This window comes from Chiloscyllium plagiosum, chromosome 51 (genome assembly GCF_004010195.1).
Source record: "Chiloscyllium plagiosum isolate BGI_BamShark_2017 chromosome 51, ASM401019v2, whole genome shotgun sequence".
In the NCBI taxonomy this organism is placed as follows: domain Eukaryota; kingdom Metazoa; phylum Chordata; class Chondrichthyes; order Orectolobiformes; family Hemiscylliidae; genus Chiloscyllium; species Chiloscyllium plagiosum.
In genome coordinates this window covers 530592-538589 of record NC_057760.1, presented here as the reverse complement: position 1 = coordinate 538589, position 7998 = coordinate 530592, and the positions used below count along the sequence as shown (strand labels likewise).

The window sequence follows — 7998 nt, the reverse complement described above, 5'->3', positions numbered from 1 at the left end:
CCCCTCCCCACCCCTATCAGCATTCTGCAGAAACCATTCCCTTCACGACTGCCTCGTTAGGTCCACACGTCCTCCCTCCCACACCCCGTGACCTTTTGCAGTGCCTAAAGCCCTCTGAGATTTCTGTCCTGCCCCCCGGAACACTCCTCCATTGCCCGCCATGCCTTCAGTGGTTTTGGCCCCTAAGCCCTGAAATCCTCCACCTTCGCCTCCTCTACTACTCCTACCACCCTCCCCCAAAGTTTTGGTCGTCCACTCGGCATCTCTGCTACAGTGCCCTCAGGAAGGTGTTCCTTTGCTCCCAATCCTGTGCAACCCCTTACAATGTTTTCTCTTGCCTCGTTAAAGGCAACTTGCTCTGTTCAGGTCCCCGAAAGGGGTTTATTTCGGAGCAAGTTTGTGCCATGCCATTCTGAGTGTCCTGATGTTCGGTGTGATCTTCTTGCAGGGCCTTAGCGTTGGACGTGCAAGTGGCCTATCAAACTGATCCTCAACCCCCCACGCAGATAGCCAGCAGTGTGGAAAGGTGAGAGTTCGGGCTGGGGTCACTGCCCGGAGAATTCTTTTGCCCGGGCAGCAGTGAAGGCAAGGCTGTTGAATGCAATGAAGGCCGAGTTAGATCGAGCTTTGGCAGACAAGGGTGTGGATTTGAGGGGAGCAAGCGGGAAAGTGGAGTTGAGGCTACATTCGGGATAGCCATGACCTTTTAGGAATGTGGGGCAGGTAAGCACAAGGGGCTGAATGTCCACCTGCCCCCAACGTTCCTAATTGAGAGTCAGGCTGAGCCCCCACTTGCACTACCATGGGATAGTCAACCATTCAATCCGAGTAGGAGCAAATTACTGCTGCTGCTGGGTCTGTACTGACGACAGGGAAAGCTGGGAGAGCACAGCGGGTCAGGCAGCGTCCACGGAGAGGGAGCAAGCTAACCTTTTGAGTCCAGCTGACTCTCTGAGGTTGCCTTTCCCCTTTCAAAGGTTTTTGTCTTGCAAGGAAGAGCTCCGAGGGATGTGCTGACTGAGCGTGAAGGAGGTTAATGCCTGTCCTTTTCTTCTACCTTCTCACTCCCCTGCCCCCTTTCCCTAAACACCCTCCCCTCTTCTCCCCCCCCCTCCCCCCGCCCCGATCAGTATCCCTCCAATTGTTTCGGAGCCTGTGGCGGGGAGTCTCCCTTCAGAGCTGTGCACTGGGTCAAAAGCAGACGAGGGCACCCGGTGCCATGATGCAGTGCTAGAAACTGAAATTTGCTTTGTAAGTACCATGCTCGGGTGAGGCAGGGTGGGTTGGGGAGGGGTGTCACGGGGAGGAGGGGGAAGCCTCTCTGTTCTGGTTCACCCGCTGGAGCCCCTCCACCTCTTCTGTCTCCCCTCCAGCCCACGTCCAGGTGAGGTGGAGGCCTCTCTGTGGCCACAATTAGCCCTGTAGAGCTTCTGAAGCCCCACCCCCCAGGGGAGAGACAGGGCGGGCTTCCCCTTGTCCCATCGACCTTAGCCCCTTCCCCAATTGCTGAACTGTTTTCCCCCCACTCCGGCTGTCTGCTGGCAAGGTCTGTGTGTCCTGCGAACTAATATTGCAGCCTCGCTTGTAAAACCATGCCCAATCACCCTGTAACATTGCACCCCCCTCGCTCATTCACTGGGGCTACCCGCCAGTTCAAATCCTGGTCGATTTGGGCTTGTGCAGAGAGGTTTTTTCTTAGAAAGGCACTCCTCTCCTCTTCTCCAAATGCTGGTCAAACCCGACTCCCCCCCACTTCCCCCAGCGACAAGGCCACTGTTGACTTGACAGCCAGTAACGCCTGGCCCTTCCATCCGAAACGAGACCCCCCTCCTTCATCAGTGCTGCATTCCATGACCGAGTCCTCCTTCCCCCTCGGTGCCCAGTCTGAGCTCCCGTGTTCTCCATCAGTGACTGAGATGCTGAACCCCAACCTCTCAAACTTAAAAGGCTGGTCAGCAGAAGGTGGTCACGATGCGAGGCCTACGAATGCAGAGACTCTCGTCACGTTCTGCGGTTCGATTCCTACTGTGTGGCAGAATTTGATCATCCTTTTATAAGCAGCAGGTAGACACAGCTTTTAAGGCTCGGGGATTGTGGGAATCCCCGCCCCCCCACACACACACGGACGGAGATGCATTCAAGGATGGGAAAGCAGGAGATGCAAGGGAGAGAGGAGCAGGAAGGAAAGGGTGATGGGAGCTGGGGGCGCCGGGGGGCAGGCTGTGGAGCAGAAGCAGCAGGGGTTTGCCTGGAGCTGTGGAGAGTCAGACTGGAGGGTCCTGGCTCGGAAACCCCTTCAGATGTGTGACATTTTCTTTTGCCCCTTATACGTGATCTGGTTACTGATGTCTCCAGAGCTTGCAGGGTGGTAAGTGTCTCAGGTGTTCTCACTTAGTTCCCTTTTTTTTATATAATCCCTGCTCGACAAACTCTCCTGTGTTTTCTGATAATGTGCCAAGTTTGAAGCATTAGAATGGGGTCGAAATGGGAAAGCAAGTTGAAAGTGCAGCCTTCACAGAAACTGTTGTGCTGCATGCAGCTCCTAATTGTTATCAGTCTGTCCTCGGCTTTCAGTGTTGCCCTATCTCTCTGTTTTGTCTCTTTCTCTCTCTCTCTCGCTCTCGGTTGCTATCGCTTGTTTCCTCTGTCCGCTAACCCTGTGCCAGTTCTCGGAGGGAAGGTATTGGATCTGTGCGTCGCCTGTCCTCCCCCGACCCCCGTGTCTGCCAGAGCCTCTGGAGGCTGCTGATGGCAAGGATGGTGAAGTAAGTTCCCGTCTGCTCCCCGTCGGCATTATTGGACACATCGCCTCCATTCTCCCCATCCGCTTTGACCCTCTTCTCCCTTGTGTGTAAATGAGAGTCTAGTCAGAGGATTGCTGGCTGGTTTGGAGTGGCGTTGCCATTTTGACTTGACATGTCTGCCCCTCCTCCACCATCCAAATGTCTAACCAGATCACCCTTTGTTCGGAAGTTTGGCTTCCCATTGGTGTGGCTAGTTTCCACTATCTGCACCTACAGCAGCAACTTGCAGTCCGTATAGCAGCTTTCACAGAGTAAAACATATCAGCTCAGCTTGCTCAAAGAGTTGGGTATTAAGAGGTTCGGTGGCTCAGTGGTTAACAGTGCCGCCCTCCAGCACGAGAGCACCCCCCACCCAGGCAATTGTCTCGGTGGAATTTGCACATTCTCAACCTCTTGTCTGTGTGGGTTTCCTCCAGGTGCTCCGGTCTCCTCCTGTAGTCCAAGGATGTGCAGGTTAGGGTGGATTGGCCATGCTACATTGTCCCATAGTGCCCAGGGATGTGTAGGTTAGGGTGGATTGGCCATGCTACATTGCCCTGTAGAGTCCAGGGATATGTAGGTTAGGATGGATTGGCCATGCTACATTGCCCTGTAGAGTCCAGGGATATGTAGGTTAGGATGGATTGGCCACGCTAAATTTCCCAGTGATCAAGGGAGAGATCTGGCACAAGCCACTGCCCTCACCAGTGGTCACTGCCCAAAACAAAAGTGATTTAAAAGAGCAAAATTAATCTCATTGGGAGGTGGATGAGCCAGTGGTACAGTCCAGAGATCTCTCCCAAATCCCCTCTACCCCTCAATCCTCAACCTACGTCCTTGACTTAGCTTTCAGTCATTTACTGTGACGTTTCCTTTGCTTGGCTCGCTGTCAGAGCTCTGTTCACCCTCCTGCGCATCCTTGACGCGTTTGACAGCCTTTAACGGTGTTAGAGCTGCAATTTATCTTTACCTGCTTTGGTGTAACATTGCTGAGCTGAACACGAGAGTTTGGGGCAGGGGTTGCGGCCCGAGCAATAATCGAGTGTGGTGCTGGAAAAGCACAGCAGGTCAGGCAGCATCCTAGGGGCAGAAGAATCGATGTTTGGGGCATGAGCTCTTCATCAGGAATGTAGGGCTCTTGCCTGAAACGTCGATTTGCCTGCTCCTCGGATGCTGCCCGACCTGCTGTGCTTTTCCAGCACCACACACACACTCAACTCTGATCTCCAGCCTTCACTTTCGCCCACTCAATGTCCACAGTGGTTTCCCACACGGAACAACCGATTCAAGGCCAAAGTAGTTGCTGCTTTCAGCTGTAACGCACACGGCGAGACTGAATTAAAACCGCTCTTTGTGCTAAAAGTGTAACTATGGTCTCTCTCTCTCTCTCCTTCCCCCTCTCTCTCTCCTAACAGTGACCTAGACGGAGTGTAAATGCTGCATCCGGAGTCTCCTGTCTTCTCGCACGCGCTGTCTGGGTCGGCTCTGTACTCCCGACAAACCGCCCCACGCCAAACGAAGGAGGCTGTTTATTTTGAGAGGAAGCTTTAATCCACCGGGAGGTGAGGGGTGTGAAAGCTCCCACCGTGACTCTTGCCTGCCTTTCGTTGTCCCCGCCCCAGCCATCGGAGTGACCTTGACCTCCACCTGCTAACGTGCGCGAGTCCGCTTCAGATCGCCACGTGACTGCTAAACCAGGCAAGGAAGCTTTGGGGAGAGAAGGGGGAAACCGTCAAGCCTGTTCTTTTTAATATATACACCCATATATATATATCTCTCTCTCTCTAAACAACAATTTAAACCTTTTCCTTGGAGGCTGATGAAGGATTCTGAGGAACATTTTGATCCTCTCTGTAGTGCATTGAAAATGGAGCCAGGATTTGTTTGTCTCCTGGGGCATCCATCGCCAAATGACCTCTTCCTGATTAAATGTCTATATTAGACACTACATTTTCCTACTTTTTTTGTTTAATAATGTGTATCCCAGGACCTTTTTTTAATTTTGTCACATTTTACAAACTGTTACATGCATGAGTGTGTTTGTGTGTGTTTTTCCTGAATTGGTATTTATGAATGTCATGTATTTAAGCTGTTTCCACCTCTTTCCCCTCCCCTCCCCCAATTTCGGGATAGCAAGAAGACGCTCGCTTTCCGCAGACGTGCAATCTTGTGGCTTTTTTTTTTAAAACTACTTCCTCAAAGGGAGGAAGCGGGCAGAGGAAGACTAGTAGGGAGTCTTTGACAAAAAAAAAACAAGAGCACTGGACATTGAGAGGTATCCCCGGTGTGCATGCGCCATAATGTTACAGATACTCTCGTGTGTACGCCTCCGCTGTGGGGTGGACAGACTTTCTGCAGTATTCTCCGACTGTATGTGCAAAGCTGCGAGATCAGTTTCTGATGACTCTGAAGTGCTGATGCCCCCAACCCCAAACTCGCTTTCAGGGAGCTTGTACCCCTTGGACTGACTGGATACATTCTACCCCAGTTATCTTTTTATTGTCGCTGGGCGAGCAGTTGCCAAAATGGAACCGGCAATTGCCGTGAGTGTCCGGCTCCTCTCTGTGTATCCTTTCCCCAGTTTTGAGGAGGTGATGAATCAAGCCTCCACTCCTTCCCGGCTGGTTCGGTGTAAATCTCTTTCAGTGAGTGGCGAGGAGGAGAGCGTTGTGGGTGAGATTAAAAACAGAGCTTTGTTTGTAGTTCCCAGGTTCCTGGGTAAGTTGCCCTCAGATTTAGCGAGGAGTCTGTGTATTTGCGCTTGCTGGCCCACAATCTGTGCTGCGGCGGTGAGGCTGGGGAGTCTTTGCCTTTGGGAGCAGGGTGGTGGGAGGGGGAGGAACATGAAAACGTAAAGGATCGAATGTATCCTGCAATCTTTTCCCCTCGCCACCTCGTCCCACTTCCCCAAACCGTACTGTGGACAACTCCGATGAGAGTTTGGATAATTTGGTTCCCATCAGACTCCTCTCCCCCCCCCCCCCCCCCATTCACCGGCACTGATTACCAACAGCATTCACAGGATGGGAGGCTGGTGGGTCACCTTCGGCATGTAATCTCAGGACTTTTTTGAACTCTTTGAGCACTGTATCTTTATAACTGAAGTGATTTGTTCATTCATTTCCGAAGGCAGTCAGGAATGGGGCAAGGTTGCACTCTGAGCAGGGCTTCACAAGGTTGTCTCACTCTGTCCTTCACACTGCGTTCTCCTGAACCCCTGCTGCTTGGGGTGGTTGGGTGGGGGGAGGGTAACAAACGGTGGACAGCATAACCCGCTCTCTGCGCCCGGCCTGGATTCTGCTCTCTGAGCTCCAGCAAGTCCCACAGCAGCGAGCTGGCCTGTCCCCTGGGCCGAGATGGTAAACAGTGCCTGTTGATCAGCACAGCAGCTCAGAAGGCTGGCTTCCTGCATGTGGGCTCCCTGAGCTGTCGGTCTCTGCATTAAGGGGGTGAGCTTTTCCTTTGAATAAACGTGTGCAGGGTGCGTGCTGAAATCTGTGCTGCCGCCCTGCAGCTGATGGTAATTTAACACAGGTATTGGTTTAGATATCAAACTCCACGGTGTCCCTGTCCTGGGAATGTTTGACAGGGAGACAGTGTAGAGGTAGCTTTACTCTGTATCTAACCCCATGCCGCCCATGATGGGAGGAGACAGTATAGAGAGTGCTTTACTGTGTTCGTCCCTGTCCTGGTAATGTTAGATTGGGACAGTGTAGAGGTAGCTTTTCTCTGTATTTAACTGTTGCACTATCCTTATCCTGGGAGGGTTTGATGAGGGACTGTGTAGAGAGAGCTTTAGTTTGTATCTACCTCCCTCTGAGCTGCGAGTATTTGATGGGCGCTGTGTAGAACCTGTTTCTTTGTCGCATTTGCTTTTCCTCCATTTGAAATAAAGTCTGAAAGCTGGGGGGATAGAAAGGTGTGTTGGCCGTGAAGACACGTTGCACATTAAAGCAGTGAGTGTACATGGCTGGCTTCTTGTGCTGACTTCTGCCACACTTCCACATCTGAACGATGCTGTGGTCAAGTGGACGAAATGAGAAGAGCCAGCTTCCATTCCAGCATTCTCCTCACAGCAAGCAAACAGCTGATCCTTTGAGTTTATCCCTCTGTGTGCCAAGTGAGCTGCCGCTGTGGTCCGTCAGACCAGAAATGGTAGCAGAGGGAGGTAAACGGGGCATGTTTCCAGACGGTGTTCCTCCTCCCGTTTCAGTTGTAGCCGAGTGGTTAGCTCGCTTGCCCCCTCTGTCTCTGACCCCCTACTGAGGGAGGATGTGGATTCTGTACTCCAGACTTCCCACAAACCAGGGATGACGCTTCCACTGGCAGCGCGGGCGCTGTCGGAGGGCCAGGGCCAAGGGGGCACGGGCAATGTCGGATACGCTCTTCCCAGACTCCAGAATACTTGTCCAAATGGCACAAAACACTTGTGTTAACGATGACTGGTTCAGCCAACTGCTCCTTCCCCACCCCTCCATGAGGTGTCTGTGACACCCCATTCAGTCGATTAGCCTGCCCCCCTAACTATTCCTTCCTCAGTGTCATGGGATTGCTCCCTGGTCAGTACCACATGGCTAGGCTGTGGCAGCTTGCTGCTTGTACATTTGCTGCAGCATTCCCCACGTTAGCAGTGACTGTGCTGTGGCCGAAGATGCTGTTTAAAAACCCAGTTTTGTCTTCGCCTCCTGCTTTACTATTGTTTTCTCAGTCAGCTCCCTGTCGCAGAGTTGCCACCTTTGCAGATGCTTGCCTTCTCCTTCAGCTCGTGACATCTTTGTTCCTCCTCCGTGAGGAGCTGGGCTATGAGGGGGGGGGGGGGTCACTGTTTGCACTACCTCAGGCCCTGATGCGAGAATGTGCACTCTGGCTTTTGCCTACAGGCTCTCTCTCTCTCTGTGCGTTTTTCTCTCTCTCAGTCAGCTCCCTGTCGCAGAGTTGCCACCTTTGCAGATGCTTGCCTTCTCCTTCAGCTCGTGACATCTTTGTTCCTCCTCCGTGAGGAGCTGGGCTATGAGGGGGGGGGGGGGTCACTGTTTGCACTACCTCAGGCCCTGATGCGAGAATGTGCACTCTGGCTTTTGCCTACAGGCTCTCTCTCTCTCTCTGCGTTTTTCTCTCTCTCTCTCTGTGTCTCTGTCTGTCTCTCTCTGTGTCTCTGTCTCTCTCTCTCTCTCTGTCTCTCTGTCTGTCTCTCTCTCTCTCTCTGTCTGTCAGT

General features: G+C 52.6%; 1 long non-coding RNA gene across 2 annotated transcripts; it reads left to right on the top strand.

The window, feature by feature from the left end:
- The first annotated feature begins 445 nt into the window (after positions 1–445).
- Positions 446–5770, top strand: LOC122544700. 2 transcript variants are annotated; one of them, XR_006310450.1, is made up of 3 exons: positions 446–526; positions 1131–1251; positions 4199–5770. It is a non-coding gene; the product is annotated as an uncharacterized LOC122544700 (long non-coding RNA). The 2 variants fall into 2 exon arrangements; XR_006310451.1 differs by lacking the exon at positions 1131–1251.
- Positions 5771–7998: the final 2228 nt, after the last annotated feature.